Source organism: Erpetoichthys calabaricus, chromosome 1 (assembly GCF_900747795.2).
Source record: "Erpetoichthys calabaricus chromosome 1, fErpCal1.3, whole genome shotgun sequence".
Lineage (NCBI taxonomy): Eukaryota > Metazoa > Chordata > Cladistia > Polypteriformes > Polypteridae > Erpetoichthys > Erpetoichthys calabaricus.
Window position 1 is genome coordinate 207,571,300 of NC_041394.2, and position 22,235 is coordinate 207,593,534.

General features: G+C 36.7%; 1 protein-coding gene across 1 annotated transcript in view; it reads right to left on the reverse strand.

Annotated features, from left to right (window-relative positions):
- immp2l (inner mitochondrial membrane peptidase subunit 2) overlaps nucleotides 1-22,235 on the reverse strand; it is a 1,592,803-nt gene that overhangs the window by 1,291,897 nt on the left and 278,671 nt on the right. The window lies entirely within an intron of this gene.

Genomic DNA, 22,235 nt, shown 5'->3' on the forward strand with positions numbered 1-22,235 from the left:
AATCAAATATGTGTTAAAAATCCTGTGCAGAGAAGACGATATCATCAACTGTTGGTTCATAACATGCATAAAATACTGTCAGACTATACAAAGTATACTATTGAGTTTGTGGGAAGTTTAAGGCACTGACACAACACAGACTTTTTATTGATTTATATAAGGCTTGCTCACCTAAGCACAATTAAGAAAAAAACAGCAAATATTAAAAAAACACACAGATTTAAATATAAATTGCTTGTCTACAAAACTGGCCCCATTCAGAGTTGGCTCCTGCCATTAATTTACTAAATTAACTTCCTGTGACCCTGAACTGGGTTCAAAATTGGAAGTACTAATTAATCAATCACAACTCGTGACAGGCTGCTTCTTAAATTCTAATAAGCATCTTGGCCAAATGAAACCTCTTGGCTGATTTAAGAAAAAAGTAACAAATGTTCCACAGTTTGAGGAAGTGTATCTTTCTCCCTCTTTGTATGAAACCAATATTTTGTAGAGGAAGCAACTGCTATTGGTGCAGTTATGGTATAGTGTATCAATAAAGGTGCCCTGAGCCACAAGGCTGCTAGTTGAAATGCCATGTGTGACTCTGAGCAAGCTGCTTACATTTTCTGCACCGTAACTATAAAGAAGTACATGGAAACAGCTGTACAGTGGATCTGTACTATAAAGTGCCTCGGGATGGTGTTTGAAATGGAAAAAGCAAATCAATAAATTATGGACTGTTTGTTGATATATGTCAGTCAAACACTACTTGTGAGATAAGCACGTTTGATTCTGGAATTGTCAAATTCAGGTTTACAACACAGGAAGCCCTAAAACAAGAATGGTGATATTTTAGAATTTGCTGTAGAACTCTGTTAAATACAGTAAATAAAGTTTCACTTACGTTTCTTTCAAATCATTCACCTTACAATATACAATCTGTTCTCAGGATCTGACTGTAGTTTGCCAAGTTTTGATACCATCTTAATGTCTACATAGCCCTATTAGTCATTTTTGAAATGACAAATAAATTGTAAAATTTATTAAGAATGACTGAAGCAGTCGGCCTGATTAAAATAATAATAATAATTCTTTATATTTATATAGCACTTTACTCACTACTCTAAGCGATCTCCATGCAGGGAGGACATGGGACCCATGATCGCCTTACTGCAACGCAGCAGCGCTACAACTGTACCACTTGTGTGGATGAGACAGCACTACTCTTACTATTGCCATTTTATATGGTTCAGCTAGTTCAAAAATTCACAATCAGCTTCAGAACAAATAGAGTTTTTCTGAGAAATAGTAAAGGAGATTGAGTGGAAAATATGAACACTACTTTAGATTTCTGTGCATCTCTTTCCAATTTTACGTCTAGCTCTTTTCCTTTTGCCAGGAAAAGCAAACCATTTTAAAGAAGAGGCAAATTGCCAGAATGCTGATTATTTTCCAGGATTTCATTTTTCTCACAGTTTACCCTTTTGATTGACAGTTATAATTTAAGGGTCCATGGATGTGCACACAGACACAAAGTTGTATTCTGATAATAGACTTACTGCACTCATCTGAAGCAGTGTATATATTCTATCCAAAATTATATTAAACTGCAGTAAAATGCATCCTGCTATTCAGTAAGAATCCATTTTCCATTTTGCCAAAGCTGATAGCACATAGCTCAGACACATGGAAATCAGAATTGCTTGTGCGTTCATGCCTATACTTGGCATATTTGCAAAACTCATATTGTGTGACAGCATTGAACGCACACTGTACATAACTAGGGACTGTAAGAAATTAACAAGTCAGGATGCTCACCAGCACCGTGCTTCTCAACTCCATAGTCTTGGGCTCGATTTCCAGGTTGCTCACCTCCTGCGTGTATTTGACAAGCTCTCTCCATTCCTTCATGGACTTTTTGCAACTATTCTGTTTTTTCCTGCTACCCAAAGTGTCAGGATTGGAATTCTGTTTGGTGTTCATGATCTGGGAGCATAACTGAAGACATGGGAATTGAAACAGAGGAGTACATCAGGTAAGCTGACTTGTGTTGTTGTTTATTTTTTCTTCAATAAAATGAAGTTATGCATTATATTTTTGTTTATCACAGCGTCGAAAAGTTCCAGTATACCCTTGTACATGTGACAATACTAATACTACTACATTAGCTGCGTTGTCCAAGGTTTCTAAAATTTGTCAGCTTCATCTTATTTCATAGAACAATTCAGGCAATAAGCGTGTTGTGCATGCAGATAGTTCCATAGCCCAAGTATTTCTGCTTTAAAAGTTTTAGTAGAATTCAAAACAAAAACAGTTCATACAAAAAAGAGAACAACTAATATTACAAAAAAGTAAAAGTTCTTACATAGAGAAAGTTCTGTTAAGATGTCTTATTAGATTTCTTTAAGTTCCTATCCTACACTTGCAGAACATAGGTTAGGGCATACTTTCATACAGTCAGAAAACTGTATGTCACTGCTCTGTTTGCACACAATCTAACAGTCCATGCTTCCAGCAGATACAGCAGAGGTGGCTGAGTTTTATGCAAGCTTTACAGGGGTTATAGGATTTTACCATTATCTAAGTAGCTGTGTTAAATGTATATTCTATTCAACTTAAGCAATCAAACTTGAATTTTAACATTAACATTAATAAGTTAGGCTTTTACAACTACCACTACTATTAATACTAGTACTACTATTACTACGTTTTTCATTTTTGTTAATCTTGCAATACATCCTCACTCTCTAGTCTGATTTTGGGTCAAATTTTGTTTTGTGCTGTTTCTTTGTTCTCACCAAGCCTGGGTCATTTTTCTCAGATGTTGTCTTGATGATTAAATCAGTGACTACAGTGGCGTGCAAAAGTATTGAATCCCCTTGAAAGTCATTATAATTTTCTGCCTGAGAAAAGATTTGTACACATATTTATCCATTCATGATTTTAATGCAAACTCTTATGCAGTAACAATACATTTCCAAAGACAGAATAAACCATTTTCTGTAGATATTTAACTGAAGAAAACAAACTCAAAAGTTAGTGTTTGCAAGAATATTCAAGCCCTACACATTAATACTTTGTCTAGAACCCTTTTGCTGAAATAACAGCCTTAATTCTTTTGGGGTAAGTATGTACCAGCTTTGCACATTGTTCAGGAGTGATTCCTCCCCATTCTTCCTATCAGAATTTATACAGAGCCTCTGGGTTTTTGGGAGGGAGCCTCTGGACAGTAATTTTCAAATAGTGCTCAGATTCTTAATAGGATTAAGATCGGGGCTTTGATTTGGCCATTCCAAAACATTTACCTTTCTATTTTTTAGCAACTCCAGTGTCGCTTTGTCCTTATTCTTACGGTAATTGTTATGTTGAAAGATGAGTCTTCTTCTGAACTGTAGGTTCATAGCAGACTGGAACAAGTTCTTTTGCAATATTGTGTGGTATTTGTGCCCATCCATTGACCATTCAACTCTGACAAGATTCCCAGAACCAGCACATGGGCATGGGCAGTGTTACTTTTACACCACACATACCTCTGAAGTCTGACCAAAAAGTTCTACTTTGGTCTCTTCTGACCGTAACACTTCTCCCACATTTTAACTGGGTCTTTCTCGTGCTTTGTAGCAAATGTCATGCATACTTTTATGTGTACCTTCTTAATGAATGGCTTCTTTCTTGTCACCCTCCCATACAGGCTTGTTTCATGGAGAGCTCTTGAAATTGTGGACCCTTGCACTTTCACTCTATTTTCATCCAAAGAGCACTGCAGACTTTTGAGAGTGATGGTTGGATTTTTAGGAGTTTCTCCCACCAGTCGACATCTTGCTCTGATGTTTAGTTTTGAGGGAAGGCCTATTCAAGTAAGAGTCTGGGTGCTGTGCTGTGATGAACCTTCCACTTTCTGGTGATGGATCCAACATCGCTTAATGGGACATTCGAACTCTTTAATATTTTTTGTAGCCATTTACTGCCTTATGCATTTCAATGACTTTTGTTTCTCACATTAGCAGAATGTTCCTTTGTCTTCATTTTTGCAGTGATTGTCCAACAAATACTATGACCTTTACAAAGGGTGCTTTACTATATCCAGAGAGATATACTGTAAAGGATTCGCAAGTAGTTATGTTGTTTGTGATTAATTTGTCATTTGTGTAAACACCTGTACCTTCCAAAGCACAGATGTCTAAATACTTAAGCAAACACTAACTTTGGAGTTTTTCTTCTTCTGTTAAATACATATAGAAAATGTTTTTCTGACTTCGAAAATGTAAAAAATTGTTCCCATTAAAAATACTGAATGGCTAAATATGTGTATAAATCTTTTCTCATGCATAAAATTATGATGGCTTTCAAGGGGACTGAACACTTTTGCACAACACCGTACATGAGAGTCCTATTTAATTGAACTACTGCCACAGCTACTTTGATGTGGCTTTTGCTCACCTTATTCAACAGTGTTTAGTCCCCATTTCTGGTCCCCTTTTTTGTCAGCATTATGGTCTTTTCATTACTGACTCAGAGTGAGACAGGAAATGTTTTAATGATAAAGGTCAGGAGTTTAAATATTTTCAGGGAATAAGTCAAAATTGAAACTAAATGGTATACCGATCAGTCATCATGTTTAAATTGATAACCACAAATCACAGTACCAAAAACAAGAGTAGAGTTCTAGAGCGAGGAAGTTAATTATCACTAAAATAATTGTACACGAACAGAGGGATTATCTTCAAATTCAAATGAGAACATGGCCACCAGTGCCAACCTTTAAACCCCATCACATTAACAAACTCAGATGTGGTGATCTCTTCGACAATAAAACCCAAAAACAGGGAGTTGAGTCTCAGCAACAGCACTCACAAAATATCAAGGCCCATATATAAAACAAGATGGCATTGTAGCATGACAACTGTGACAGACGACTGGGGAAGCTCCCTGACCAGGACGTCCCAAAGACAGAGGGACCGGGGGTGATTATATATTGGGGACAACACCTCACCTGGAACATGAGAGGACAAACCCCCTGGAAAACGTTGGAACCACAGGCTTGGGAGTTTATAAGCTCAGCCCTGGATGGCAGCACTTCCGCCATACTCAGAAGTGCTGCCAGAAGAAGGTCCAAAGGCGCCTAGAGTACTTCCGGGTGTCCATGCAGCACTTCTGCTGGAACCAGGAGTGCTGCTGGAAAGTAAATTGGAGAGCACCTGGAATACTTCCGGGTGCAATATAAAAGAGGCCGCCTCATTCCATTCTGGGAGCTGGATTCGGGAGGTGGAGGACAGAGCTTGTGGGAGAGGAGTGGAGGCAGAAGAAAGGGAAGACAGAAGAGGAGAAAGAGAGAAAATGAAAATAACAAGGGACTGAACAATACTTGTGGGTGATCTATGCACTGTGTTGTGCTGTAAAAGAAGGAAAAAGAGAATTAAAAGCGTGTGTTATTGGGGCCGGTGTCTCGGTGTCTGTCTGTAGTCAGGTTAAACAACCACACAACTTATAAATTTTTAATTTTCTCAAAACTTCTGGTAGGAAAAAAGCAATGCCATTTTCATAGTCCTTGAGTTCCCATACCCCTAAACTGATGTATATTTTACTTAAGACAGCTCAGGGGAACCCAAAAAACATTAATAAAAAATGCTGATCATAACATCTTGACCATTTAGAATTCTTTGCGTATCTACCAAGTTTTTGACTTAATTTTGGATTTGTCTTTAATTTAATTGCTTTTTTGTTAATTGTCTTTTATTCTTTTTCAGTTCTTCTATCCTTTGTTTATATTGTGTCAGTCTTTTTAACATTATGAATTTAGTGACTTAGTATATTTCAATTTAGATTTTTTTTTTTTTTTTTATTGTTGTCTTACTTAAATTTCAACATCTATGTGTTTAGCATGTCTTTAGACGTTTTGTTTTCTTTGGCCTCCATGTTTTGGGCAGATCATAATATAAAGACGGTTGTACAGAAATTGTAAATGGTCTGGCTAGAGTAAGTTTTAGTGTGGGTATGGGGAGTGTATATATGTACTCTGTAATGGCCAATGTTATCTGGAATCCGAAAGACAATGGATGGACTTATGGGTCATGATTTGCACTGAACAACATAAGCCAATAATGAGGTCACCAGAAAGTGATGAAAGAAATGATTAAACATTTCCATTTTGCTGCAACTTAATGTGAAAAGAAAAAGAAACAAAATGTATTATTTTGTCATAATGGTAATGCAGGTGAATGAAAGTTTCATTAAATTCACATTTAAAGTGTCAGTATTTAGATTAATACAGGGATATTTTATATTAAAACTGAAGGGAAATATTTATTTAAAGTTTTCATCTTAACTCACTTACTGTAAAATGTTATTACAAATTGCTTGGGAAAATAGTACAGAAAAGCATCTTGCCCACTCATAAAAACAGTAATCATTTTGTGGTGGCTGGTATTGTCACCTCCTAAAGCTTGGCCTACAGGTCCAGTTCCCAGCTGAAATGCCCTCTGGTTATTTTGTCCATGTTAAATATCTAAATTAGCCTAGCACGAGTCTGTAATTACATTATTTGATTTACCAACTAGGCTGGTTCTTCCTTTACAATGTTTGTTTTTAAAAAAGTGCCAATTCCTAGAAACTCAGAACTGCTAAAATACATGTGTGTACAGATGAGTAAAATCTGTACACATTTTATATAAGAAACGTTACCAGCTGTCACCATATGTGGGAACTTCTCCATTCAGTCTCATTGTTTTATTGAGCTCTTTACTATTAGAAAATGCCTTTTTTCTTTTAATTAAAAAAGTTCTGTAAGCAATATAAAACAAAAGCTAAAAAGAAAACAAGAAAAATACTATTTTTTAAATGACTTTCATTTTTCTAGTTTACATAAAGTGAAAGATTTCAGGGGCTTTATCAGCTCAGGACAAGAGAAAAGATTCACCAGACTAAATAGGGTATAATTTGTAAAATAAATGTAAGACTTCAGGACCAGAACCAGAAACACATTTATTTGACCCATCCATCTTTTTTCAATACTTAGTAAATCTAAGAGTGTGCTGCAGGGGAGCTGGGAATGCTTTATATAAAGCCTCCTCTAAGTAGTTACAATTGATGAGGTGATATTGTACCCTTTATTTTACTTTTTCTTTTTCATTAAATCTCCTTATTTCATATGCAGCATAAGAGTGCTGATTATGAGAGAAACCAGCAGGTAAGAGACCCATCTAACCAGTAATCCCCACACCATTATCTAAAGGTTAAAGACTCTGAGCTCCTCATTGCTAACCAAAAATTTTCACCCTATTAATGACGGCAGTTTGTTTTTTGTATCTTTTTAAAAGAATTTTCTACTGAGTCAAATTTTTAATTTGGTTTACCTGATGTATTGAATGCCACTTTAACTCCAGAAAAAAAGGTGTTTGCAGATAATGGGTAAAATGGCATTTATTTACTAATTACGTTTGCTGTTCAGTTTCCTTCATTATCTTATGTCCTGATGGGAAACTACTAAAACAAAATACACATACCTATCATTCAGGTCATGGCAGCACAGCAATACTTAAAGTGGACTTTAAACAAAATCCTCCACATATGGGCTCAAAGTACCAATAGCAAGAAAGGTATTAAAGGCAAAAGAATCCAATTGTCGGCTAATTTTTCCCAGTTTTATCCGCCTGCAGCAAAGCTCTGTTTGAATTAATGAATCATTGAGCTTTACTAAACAGGAAAGAGATGGAATACACATTTCTTCCAAAGGAGTTGGCCTAGTGAGCAGCTCAAGGATAACACTCTCTTATGGCCGCAGGCATGACTCTGAAGCTCTAGCTATGTCATATACTCTTTACATAACCCACTACCTTCACAATCAGTTATTTCATTCAAATCAATATGTGAATTACTGAAATTGCCTGAAACTTTGCTTGACTCAGTCATGCTGATCCGCCTATGAGTTAGCAAACCCCTGTGATAAAAAACATGAGATGCTGACAAGTCATATTTACCTTAATTTGTATAATTTTATTCAAAGGAGCTACTTAACTGTCTCCTCCATTTAATGTACCTTGAGTCGTAGTGATCAATATGTGGCCGCTGGCTTCATATCCATCAACAAATAACTATGCAAATCTAAATCAATGGCACGTGAACAGGAAATCGTTAACTATCCAATTAAAGTACATTCTGAAAGCTAACACACACTGCCACACAGGTCCAGTGTTGACTGCATTAACGTTGGTGACAAATGTCCAGGCTGTGGCATGTGCTCAGTGAGATCAAAACAAATAAATACAAATAAATACTGAATTCTTTTTAGGCTTGTGGACTTTCCACGTTGCATTGGTATTCTGCATGTAAACGTAAGTGTTCTTAAAAAATATTAAAGATCAAAATTCTAAGCATCAATTCAATAGACTCTAATAATCTATCATGATAACATAACTATTGTAGGAGTATAAAATATTGTAAAATATGTCTAAAAAATGGAAAGATCTGTTACAGTAAGTCCATCCACCGATTTTCTAAACATGCTTTCTCAATTATAGAACCACTAGGAGTTAAAGACTATCCATTCAGCATAGGCCACAAAGCAGGAAACAATGCTGATGACAGGGCACAAACACACACACGCACACACAAACACACACAATGACTCATGTCAGTGCAATTAAGAGACACCAATGAATGTGTATGGACAAAGAGAGAACATCTAAAATCCATACAAGAAATCAAACTCAGGTCCCTAGGTATGCGACCCATTGTGCTGCCTAAGAAAGTTATGTTAAAATATTTTCAAAATGATAAATGATTAATATCTAAAAACATTACTGAGAAAAGAATTTCACTAACATGTAGACTGTCAAAATTGAAACTGTAAGATTCTTCCAAGTGACCTTAACATGACTTAATCAGCAGTACACCAAGTTTTCATCATTATCAGTCTAAATGTTTCCTCTGTTATTTTCAGACAGGACATTTTTCAGCAATTAGAATGTATAAAGTGGGACACAAGCTATCAGAACTCAGTCTGCATCTAACACAGAAACAGAGCCAAGTAAAGTTTGCTTCACCTCCTAAATGTTACAACTTCCTTTAAAAAGAATACAAATTACCTCATTTGCTTAATTAATGAATACATTGGATAATTAAAGTGAAAAGGCAAGCAAAGAAAATAGAATTTGGTGTGTTTATGGACCAAAACAAACACACTGTTCTTTCCCTTATTTCAAGGAAATCCCAGATGAATACAAGTAGGTAGAAGAACAGAGAAAAAAAGCTTCTTACCACTGTGATCTCACATCTTGCCACACAGCAAATTTCAAATCTTCAACTTTTAATAAATGTCTTGTTTATTTTGACGATATGGTGTCTAACAGCATACAGCATGTAACACACAAAATTAAAGAAACCAAATTTTCTATTCACTTTATTCTTAAAAGACAAGCTCACAATGCTTACACAGATTCTAATACAAACCAGTGAGAGAGACGTACATAACACTGCCATTTTAAATGCAGTAGTAGTGGTCCATACAACTGTGACTGAACCATGCTAACTGAAGATCTGATTAAATGAACTTTCCTCCAGTTGGCAACAGAGAAAAAAAGAAAATCTTTGACACAGTGGTCCTCACTAGACAAAACTGTATCATGTGGGAATTACATTTTGACTTGTCCATCATTAAAGCAACTACTCCATAATCTACCCATTTTCTGTTGACCTAGTAATTGTGGAGATGTTGGATAATTAAGCTAAAATGTGTGACCTCAATGAAACCTTAGTTGTAGTTCTTTATTTAATTTGCAATCGCCGATAAAAACAGTGAATGATGATGTCCACAAATAACTATTTATTAAAATATACACATCTAAGCCACCCGCAGAATTCACGGAATTAGCAGTTACATAAGCCCATGTGTAGGTGTATTTAACTATGTACTGCATGTGTGTGGTTTCTTTGAACAAAGCAGAAAGGAGAGCAAATACTTATTTAACAGTAACTACAATATTAATGCAAATAATAATGAAGATAAATATACTAATATATGAAAATAATTTAGAAAGCAAACTGCAATAAACACTAATATAACATGCCACTTTTACTAAATGTGCCTGAAAGTACTGTCATGGTTTACACCACAGGTGTCGAACTCCAGGCCTGGAGGGCCGCAGCGGCTGCAGGTTTTCATTCTAACCCTTTTCCTAATCAATGACCAGTTTTCACTGCTAATTAACTCCTTTCCCCTGAATTTTAATAGCCCTGTTTTTAAGGATTCAATCCTCTCAATTTATTCTTTTCTTCATTAAATGGCAGCCAAACAGAAATGAGACGTGAAACAAGCCAACAGATGACCAGCTAAACTGGGGTTTCAAACTCCAACCAGTTTTTTAATGAGAAGCCAGTTCTTGCTGTTAATTAAACCCGTTACTTAATTCCACGGTTTGCTGCTGCTCTCATTTTGCTACAGCACACATTTCCCAAACTGTTGATTTCTGTTTCTGATTATTGACCTGAGAGATCAACCTTACCGAGACCCTCACCTTTCTTTATGTTCAGATAATGTGGTTAGCTGGTCACCTGTTTGCTTGTTTTGTGTCTCATTATTGTTTGGCTGCTAATTAAGGAAATAGAAAGAACTAAGGGGTCTGAGTCGAGTTAATTAAAACTAAGGCAAAAGAAGTTAATTAGCAGCAAAAAAGGTCACTAATTAAGAAGGTGATTAGAATGAAAACCTGCATCCACTGCGGCTCTCCAGGACTGGAGTTCAACACCCCTGGTTTACACAAACAAACAAACAAAAGAAATGCGCCGTTCATGAACTGTAACAGTTATGTATAAGTATTGCTAGGTTAAAAGTAACAATATGTGTTAAACAGCAACTTTCTGAAACAATAAGTAATGACATAAGTATGAATTAATAAAAAAAAACTGCTTAACAGTTTACATATATATACTAGGGGGCTCCGCCCCCTGCTCGCTTCGCTCGCCAACCCCTGGCGTTGAGGCATGACAAAGAGTGAGATGTATGAATTAGATATAGAATAGTGTGCAGGTGTGGATGATGCATATAGAAAGCAAAAAACACAGTGTTTGGCACAGAGTAATGGTTTATTGGAATATTTCTTTGTACACAACATTAGTAGTAAAGATGGTGTCATGTCCTTGAATGAGTCTTCCTTGGCATGGAGCATTTATAACTTTAACTTTAACGTCAGATGAACGTCGAACACGTGAGAAGGCAACATAAAGTTGTCCATGTCCAAAAACGGGCTCAGAGAGGTAGATGCCAACCTTGTCCATGGCTTGTCCTTGTGATTTGTTGATGGTCATGGCAAATGCAGGTTTAATGGGGAACTGTCGGCGTTTCAATGTAAAAGCTAATTCTAGGTCAGAACTCGTAAGGTCAATTCTAGGAATGAGAACAGTATTGTTAGCATGTGATCCTGTAAGAACTGTTGCTTGAATAACATTGTGTGTCATGGTGTTGACGACTAAATGTGTGCCATTGCATAAACCCTGTTTAGTGTTAAGGTTTCTTAATAGCATGATTATTGTTCCGTTTTTAAGGCTAAGATTGTGTTGTGGTAATCCGGCTGGGTTAATAGTGTTCAAATATTCTAAGGGGAAATTCAGATGTTCATTGTCATCATCAGAGTCAATTTTGTCAGAGCTTAGAAAGAGCCGTGCCTCTCCAGGAAGTAATGAAATGACCTGGTTATTAATGTGATCAACATTAATATTTTTTGGACATAATATAGTGCGTTGTGTTAAAAGGGGCATTTGGTCTAATGAGACCGCTGTTTCAAATATCTCCGTAAGTAAGTCGTCGCAGATGAAGGGTTGAGGAATTGTAATAATATCTGGGTGAAGTCCATCTGTATTGGTGAGTGTACAATGTTCTAGTTGTAATAACCAATTGTTATATTCGGGATCTGGAAATCGCATGTTTTGTACCAAGTGTATCTTTAGAAAGCAAAGCCAATTGTTCGCGTAACATTTTTTGTTCCGCGGTTTTAGAAGCGCGCCGAGGTGAATTTTTTTGTTTGATGCGGGTTCGTGTTTGTGGTCCCGTTACTCGAGCCGTCTAGTTTTGTATCCGTAATCGTGAATTGATGACTTGTTTGATCTTTATCGTTCGGAATATGGATAAGTAATAAGTAGGATCGAACTCACTGTTAATATGCGGACTGTTCGTTTCTTCGTATTATCACCAATCAGGTCTCGCGCCTGTATATGTATTGTAGTTCGGTCTCGTGTTGTTTATATGACGTCGTCGCGTATTTTAAGGTGGACTGAATAATACCTGAGCGCATGGCATGTGGAGCAATAGGTAAGCACTGTCTAAAATCTACTCCTAATAAAAGTACCTTCACTCCAAAGGGAATATTATTATTCATCCACGCATTGCCAATTGTCCGCGGATTTTAAGGTGGACTGAACAATAGCTGAGCGCATTGTAAGTGGAGTAATAGTTAAGCACTGTCTAAAATCTCCTCCTAATAAAAGTTCCTTTCCTGCAAAGGGAATATTATTATTCATCAACGTTTGTAGAAGTTTATCAATGGTGTTGAGTAAGTGACTGGATGCCATTGTACATTCATCTATAATTAATAGTGTGGCAAGACGGATGTCACATGCATTGTTACTGTGCATTGTCATAGTGGATACCGATGTTTCTGTGATTGGGACCGGTATTTGGAATAAGGAGTGACATGTGTTTTTGGAGCCGAGACATTTTTTCTTCCGCGGTTTCAGAAGCGCTGTGTAGGTGCCGACGTGATTTGTGCATATTTGCGTTCTTGATTTGTTTCAGGTTGCACTGTTCCAATGCGATGTAATATTTGTCCACATGGTGATCTGATATTTACTCCGGTAGATGCAAAATCAAATGAACTATTGTAGGATGTTATGCAGATGCGCCGCCGTGTATTTTGTTGTTTCATGCGGGTTCGTGTGTTTGGTCCCGTTATCCGTGCCGAATCGTTTTGTACCCGTGAGCATGTATTCATGACTTGTTTGTTCCTCAGCATGCGAAATATGGATAAGTAATAAGGAGGATCGCACTCACTGTTAATATGGAGCCTTTTCTGCAGTTGAACGGTTAATAGTGCTTTATTGTAAGGAGATCCACCTATGCTGCCTAGTGTGAAGGTGTTGAGATGATGTATGTTTAATATGGACGGTTCCTTTAGAAATGGGGCTTTGGGTGTCACTTCTTATTGATGTTAGTGTGTTTGTGGGTCTGATTCGTCGTTGTTGTGAACGTTTCGTGTGCCATGTCTCGTCTCTAATGGGCCTGGCGTGGCAGTCACGGCTTCTTTTTTTTGGTGCGTTAGGAGCTTGTTAAATCCTCCTGTTTGTGTGTGTCCCGTCCGGTGCCTGTAGGGGTTGGGGGCTCGCAGGTGGGCACGAGCGGCTTCTTTTTTTGTGTGTGCTAGTTTCGTGTGCAATGGGTTTCGTGCGGCGCTGTGCGTCGCCTGCGTTTGACTCCTTTTTTCTGTGCTGACTCCTTTTTTCTGTGGTCGCGGGGCCTCATTTCTTTGACTCCTTTTTTCTGTGCTCACTCCTTTTTTCTGTGGTCGCGTCCGCCTCTCGCGGAGCCTCATTTCTTGGGGCGCCTGCGCAGTACGTCTTTTTGCGGCTACGGCCCATGGCCGGATGTCCCTGCGTCCATCCGGTTTAGCATTCTCGGTTAGTAATATGGATATATATATATTACACACATACACAGTATTTACAAACAATAAGATTTAAACAGGAATGTATTCTGAATTTAATCACATTTAAAGGTATTACTACTTAAAATAATAAACATAATACAGTATATGCAACAATATTACAGTATTATGCAACAACAAAGTATAACATGACTGTACAAATAAAGATAATTCGAAACAATAACACTATTGTATTAAATAAATGCTGTAACCATGGACACTCAACAGTTTGGGTTTATGGTTGATTTTATCTGTTGTGAATTTGAAAGGAACACTATGAGTTAGAAAACCAGGAGCACTTTAGAAAAATAGCAAAGTATATCCAGCCAAAGAGAAGCTGAATTAAACAAGAAAGGTATATAATCCCACAACTGAAGCACTTTAATATGTTCACTGATTTTCTGGAAATGTATTGAACAAAGTTCATTGGACTCACATTTCTAAAAGGAGAGGAGCTAATTATAAGTAAAATGTGACCTGCAGCAGACACTCTTGTGATAGAACCAGATAAAGTCTGTAGACAAGCTGTTGAATTTTGGAACACTAGTCATTCACCTCCATGACACTTAACTATTGACCTCACTCACCTCTCACCTAAAACTCAGTGGTGGACTAGACATACAACTCAAGTGAACAACGAAGAATTGGCAAAATGTTTCCATTTGATGAAATAATCTGTCACTGGAATCCCCACACAAAGACCTACTCAATAAAGCATTACATTCACCAGGTTTCACTTTCAGACTTTCACAAGAAGACCAAACCACTCCCCCAGCCCCCATATTTAACTTAAGTCAAGTCTCCCAGTGAACTTTGTAAACTAAAATCACATAATGGTGTTTCCTCCTAGCAACACACTACTGCCCACACTCCTTTCATCACTTTCATATAAATGCTCTTTTACTGTGCTAATCGTTACTCTATAATGGTAATGAGTGCAAATACCTTAGTAAGAGTGCAGAAATGAAAAACATACCAAAAAAGATCCAAGATGACAAGCATATGATTGACGGTCCTATTTTCTAGCAATCATGTAGTAGTTGTACACACCTACATGACAGATAGATAGATAGATAGATAGATAGATAGATAGATAGATAGATAGATAGATAGATAGATAGATAGATAGATAGATAGATAGATAGATAGATAGATAGATAGATAGATAGATAGATTTGGCAAGAGAGACAAGAGAAAAATATAGACAACTGTGCTTCATGCAATGTCAAACTGAAATTAATAAGGAAAGACATTAACACACATGAACCGTTCATGACTTGGGTTTTCTTTTTCCTCAATCATGACAGATTCTCTGAAGTAAAAAGCTAAAAACTACCAGAACAGCATGGCCCATTATACAAAGTTGAGGGTTAGTAAAATGGTATGACCTCACAACTTAATTATAAATTAAATCTGAACCGGAACTTTAAATAGTACCATTACACTCATCAGCTACATGCATCCATCTTTCAAATCTTTACATAGGTGAGTAAATCAAATGCTTGGATGGTGTTAAGAATATAATTTGATAGTTACTTTCTAAAGAGCTAGGTGATTTTGTCACAAATTGTTCATTTTACTCTTTTGCAGGCCTAATAATGTACTGCGTAAGACAAACTAGAATGTTTAACACGCACATTTCAGCTACATTTATGAAAATGGTCTGGAGAGCACAGCCAGATTGCATAATTTACACTGCTGAGCTGATTAATTTGTAAGGCCAGTCTTGTAGCCTTTAATGGTACAAGGAGCTGCAGGAAAGGTCCCCTCTCTCTCTTCACAATCAATTCTTTTAAAATGAACACTTTTATGATTGTTGCCAGTCTATTTCCTTTATCTGACTTAAATCGCCATGAACACTTTGTGCTTTTCTACACCAAAAATTCATTCCTATGCTTCTTTTTTCCATTTTGGATAGCACATGCTCACAAAAACAACACTGTGCACATATATGTCTTCTATTTAGTAAGAACAGCACATAAGAATTAAGAAACAATGCAAACAACAGCCTAAATCAATAAAAGTGGTACAATTATGGCATGCAAGGCACAAAGCTGAAGATTATGATTTGTTAAGGAGTGAAGAAAACACACATTCCTGTCTTAACTAAGCTGGCTTAATCTTGAATTTGTAATATCAGTAAATAAAAGGCATCTGCCAGGAATTGTTCTCTTGGCAAGAGGCAGCACACAAACTCACTAAACAATAAATTCACTTAAATAAAACAACAGCAGGCACAAGCTTTTTTATTGGCATACATGTAATTTTTGTAATGTGCATGTCATTAATGAAGTACTGGTTTATACCTCATCGGCACTTAATATTATTGTTCACAGCATTCCTATCAAACCTTCAGTTATTCCTTAGGTAAAGATATACAGGGATGTCATTGACTGCAATATAATACACTGACATTGAATGCTCTGTACAAGAACCAACATAGCCAACAGTTAAATCACAATATTAAGAAACGTAACATTACATTTTTATACCCACATAACCCAATTCAGAGTTTTGAGGGCAGCCAGAGCTTATTGCAGCAACATCAGGTTCAAGATAGGAAACCGGCCATATAAGTACCACAAATGCACCACAGGGCCTGCTCTCTCACAGCCAATCAGGGCCAATTTTGAATGCCTTTATTAACCATTAACATGCATGTCATTGGGATGTGGGAGGAAACTCGCTGATACATGGGGAGAGCATACAAACTCCACAGAAAGAGTGAAAAGAAGAACAATTGAAACCCTGAATGCTGGATCCAAAAGAAGCAGCCATGCCAACCACTCACTACAATGCCGCTATAAGAAACAGAAAAATTGAAAACTAGAACGGGAGTGTTCTTTGTATGCACTCTATTGCTTTCGTGCTGAATACATCAAGAGGCACACCAGACCAAAAAAAAAACATAACTGGAATGTAATTAGAGTAAATATTAAATTAAATATTGTCACACATGTGCATCTAAGGATCACCAATCCAAGCTCTTCCCTAGTATGTAATACCACCCCAGGCTGAGAGGGAGCACTGGCAATAATAGGCTTGTCATTATCTTCTAACTGTGCAGTTAGGGCAACTAACCTCTGCTCTTGGAGCTCCAGAGAAACATCTGCCCGGAGGAAGGCATCACTGACCATGGAGCTGACCTGGAGAATCTAACAGCATAGCTGAGTGAATAGATGCCACTTGGCTACATGGCACTTGTTTTTGTTTATCATTTTCACATCATTGAGCATTGTTTTTGCTTCAGAATTGTTACTAAACAGGGAGGGCCGTGTTGGCACCCCAAACTACTCCTGTATTTGTCAACCCTTCTTCCCTCAGCCACCACAATGTCATGTTAACTAAATGTATATTCATCTTAGATATGCTGATGACACCACTTTAAAAAAGATGTAGATTAACTGAGAAGAACCAAGTTCAAGCTGTAAAAAAGAAACTACAACTGCCTAATATACAGAAGAGCCCAGATAAGATTAGCCATCCAAAGGCAAAACATTAAATGGCATCACCAGAATAATAATATAATAATTTTAAAAATAACAAATAAATGTATAAAAAATCCAAAAGGGAAGTGTAACACACACATTCATCATAATATGAAAAAATGCTAATACTGTATGAGACAGACTAATGACAGAAATGTTGCATTAGGAACAATCTAGACAGTTACTGTAAATCACTTTTCTTCGTACCAACAATATACCATTGCAAAAGCAGGGCCACTAAGAAACAAACTCCAAACACTGTTGCTAAAGAAGATTTGTAGAAAAGCATAGGATTGTAAGATAGGCAAATCATTTGATTAACCTGACTGCACAATAGGATCAACTTTTGCAGGAGTCTCAAAAAAAGTCCCAGTGGCTGCAGGCCTTTCTTTAGCCTACTTCTAAATCACAAGCCAATGCTTGCTGTTAATGAAAAATGACATTTGATGTCTCATCAGTGATCTTATTCAGCTGCATCAGACATTTCAAATATTGTGGATTTGTTTTTTCCTCAGAACTTCATCATGAAGGAATTCTGGACTAGGGACAGATTACTGCTTTTCAGTTCTTCATTTTCTACTCTATAATTACTTTCAAAATATTTTATTGAAATGTATCCTTTAAAAGGAACACACTGAAATACAAATTGAACCAAATTAGCTTTTAAATGATGTTTTATGTGCATCATACAAAAAAATTAAATCCTGAAATGCAGCTGTTTAAGAGCACAAGAAGTAATTAAAGTTTCTAAATGTAAATAAGTGATAAGCTGAAGGTAAAAGAGTAAAAAAGGGTTCATTGATTGAAAAGTGACAGGAATAAAAGCCTACAGCCAGTGAATATCCAAGGTCTGAGTTTCAGATGCATGGACTTCTCTATAGTCAAACGGAAGATAAAACATTTAGAATATATCATGAAAAAAGAAGGTTTTTTTTTTTAGAATGCAATGGTTGTTATAAGTGGGAAAATTAGAAGTTGAAGTGGGAGACAGAAAGATGGTGGATGCATACCACCATGGAAGACGCTACAATAAAAATGGGTCATCTTAATTATCGTCTTGAGAGATTAGCTTAATGGAAAGAATGGCCTGCCCTCATTTGTTCATTTTTTTTTATAATTTACGTTCAACAATTACATGGTATCATCATAAGATATTGTCCATCGAATAAGAAGACTGAAAAATATTCTAAATGAATCACAAAGATGATTGTTGACTGTTACTTTAACATTTTGATTGAACATTTCGGAGAAAATCTGAAATAATTTTTTTTACAAATATCAATACCACAAAATACAGAGCATGTACCTACAGTATACAGTATGTAGCATAATTTAATTCAATTTATTTTCGTATAGAGCTCTTTACTAAATACATGCTTCAAGCACTAAAGTAGAGCTCTAAATGCTCTCATGTCCTTCTTTATTATGTCTGGATTATCATTTAAAAACAATCGATGTTCCATGATTTTAAATCTATGCAAATATTTTGCTCCCATAAAAGGTGTCTAAAACGGTGTGATTGCTACCAGTTTATAGTCTTCAACAAACAGTTTTGAGATAACAAGGACAAAAAGTGTCAAGGACACCAGTGTAATTGGAAATGTAGTACCCTCAAAGTGAAGCACCATTAGAGTGAGAGCAGACAGAACGTGTAAAGAAATGTACATAAAAGAAACATGTAGACAGCTGGCAGAACATTTCATGGAACAGGTCAGGATCAAAGACTTCTCCACGCTCGCTGTAGCACATTTAACTGCTCAAGAAGGATGATTCATTAATCAAACAAACAGAATAGACTGAAAAGCCTCCTTTTATTTGTATTTTTCTTCTGTGAGTACTCCCTTGCATGTTAAATAAAACTGCAAGAGGCCGAAAAACAAAGATTGAAGTAAACATCTCAAAAAGGCAGTGTCTGCATAATTCAGAGTTTGCAACTTTCACAATCTTCCATAAGCACTCATGAGATTAGAAGAGACATACCAATTCTTATGCCTACTCCACCTAGCCAAACATGAGAATCTTTGCAGGAGTGTTTGACTTTGCTGACAAAAGTTGCAAGAGAGCTCCTCTTGCTAAAACATTCCCTTCAGATGCTGGATCTCTGCAAGATACAATGTAATATGTTCAAGCCTCCAAAGACACCCACATTTCACCAGATATTGTCTTACTTTAAGATGTCAAGCCATGTGTTAGTTGTTTAAGCATATACTGCACTTGTTTAATGCATGCTAACTATGTGGGGTGAAATGCTGGAGCAGATTCTCAAAGTGCTGACAGGAGTACTTCCTTTACAGTTTATTCACTGTGTATCTTTTTGAAAAATAAAATGAAAACAAGAAAATGTACATTTCATCAAATAAAAGTTACTGAAAAGAATTTTGTAAGAACCTGAAACTATTGTGATTAATTTATTAATTTACGAAGTTTTACACACATGAACACATACACGTTGACTATTAGAGAGCTCCCTCAAGTTGTTCACAAGCCTTAAATGAACATCAATAGGTTCAACATTTAAAAAAAGAGGATCTTATTAAGCACATACATTAATGCAAAGAAAGATCAAACTCAGGGAGAATTCAATGTGTCAAAAAACAAAAATAAACCAGTTGCTTATTTATGTGTACCTACAGTATGAAGGGTACTGAACCTCTCCCTACTTGGTGGAGCTCCTAATGTGCTTAACCAAACAGCTATCCACAAGGTAAACTCCCTTCTCATCTCCTTATGTTTCTAGAGCTTCTGATCTTACTCCTTTCTATTATTTGAATGTTTGTTTTCTATTCTCCTCCAATTCTACAGCATCATGTTTGTCTTTGCAGAAGCTCTATGGCCATACATTTGATCCTTCTGATATATCGTATATACTCGCAGTTAAGTCAGGACTTGATTTTACAGTATAATTTCTGGTATTTTATAATGTCGGTCATAAAGGTCGAATGTGGAAAACTCACACTATTGGTACAAGGGATTATGATATGCTAATGCCCACCTAAGAGAGTAACCACGGAGCACACTGCCTTTTTTTCTATGTGGGTGTGGCAATGCGCTGTGCTCCTAACCTCTCTCTCTCTATCTCTATTGTGCCTACGTGACCACACGGTAATACCCAAACTATTCTAAAGCAACGTTTGCACTGATTTATGTTTTTTGTATCTCACACCCTCATACACCTTTATCGTAAGAGCATCCCTTATCTACGATTGAGCGTTTGATCAGAATAAAATATGAAGTTGGTTTTAAATTAAACATCGTTGAAGTAGCAAAAAAATTTGGTAACTGCGCTGCTGCAACAAAATTTGATGAGTCTGAGAAACTGATGCGAGATTGGAGGAGGCAAGAAGATGTGTAAAAAAAAAAAATTAAGTGTCGCATTTTGGAGCGAGTGTATAAGTCGGGGTCTGAATTTATGATCAATTCTTCGGGTTTCAAGACTCGATGTATCCGTAAGTATATACAGTATATATAATGCAAAACGGTCTGACTCACTTGCTCATCATTGTGTGTTTAGTTAAAAATCTGAAATTTTGCAGTATTGTACATTGTCACACATGCACATGGGAGGCAGTCGATGGGCTTAACTAAATGCACCTATATGCACCTTTATACACCTTTTCTGCTTCCTCTGTAGACCTTCAGAAGGAAATCCCGCCTGACCTCACTTCTGGCTCCAGTTCTGACCTCACTTCTGGCTCCAATTTTGATCACACTTCTGGTTCCAACCCTCAAAGCACACCCCTTCCTGACTACCCTCTATAAATCCGCCATATTATCTGATATTGCCAATTCAGTTGTGGACTCAGTCTGATTAGACTACTCTGATTTTGGCTCTAACTTAAGCTTTTCTTCAAGTATACGAGGTGGATATCCCAAACCTTTTTCTTGGTTTTGTTGTCTTTCTTACAACATCTAAGTCAATAGGTATCCACTAAGATGGCACATTTCAATATATCAGTATCTAGTGGAAAATCCCTCACCCCATAACAGTAGAAAAGCAAAATACCCCAATTTCTTAAAAATGCTTTGGCTGATTAGATTGAAATTTGCCGACATTATAGAAAAAAGAAAATTAATTAGGTATGTTTTTTATTTGTCAATAATAATGCTGTAATAAGTGGGCTATTCTATGTCGCAGCATCCTTTCATCTGCACAGCACTGTGCGCATGCAGACAAATGTGGCTTGCTGGTATATACAGATGAAGGGAGCAGCAGAAGAGATGAGGGAGTAAATGAAGAGCAGCATGCAGGAAGTGAAAAATATAGCATAAAGCAGATTCCTCAGATCATTTTAAATTTTACAGTTTGTGCAGTGTTATTAAGTCCTTAGCGAGTATTCTTCCTCTTTTTCTACACCACCCCCGCATCCACAAATGTCCCAAACCAAAATACCTTTTTTAGTAGGTTCCGCTGCTGAAAAATCACACAAAACCTAATATATTTGAAAGTAAAGAGAGCTGTTTTGCTCATCATTACCTATTGTGATGATATTAGACATAATATACGAAATGAGATTTGGGCAGTCACAGGGTAGCAGCTTGATGCACTTGGCCTAGAATGCACTTCATTTTACTATGTACACAACACATGGCAACAAATCTGAAGCAAACTAATCACACTGCATTTATTTATTAAAGGTCATGTTTATGAAGAATCCAACACTGTTGTCCACCTGCACATCATAATTAAGTTTGAAATACAAATCAAACACAAGGAAAGAAAAAAAGAAAAAAAAAACTAACCGCAAATTACCTGATGGACCAAACCATGATGGAACAGAATGAAGGGTTATTTTTTTCTGTATTTTTTTTACAGCTGACAGAGATTTTTTTTGTTGGTAAACATTTATTAAAACTCACTGTTTACTGAGGCTGTACTAATTTTGCATATTGATTCCAATACACAGTCATGATTTTTAGGCTTTTTTGGTGATGTCCTATAATACGGAATTATACCGTTATCTCTTCCACATCAACAGACCCCATCCTCTTGCCATACCTTTGCAGCTATAGATGCTTCCCACAGTTCATGCTGTATATGTTTTTCTTTCTTTTAACCTATTCTTATCTGTACAATGCT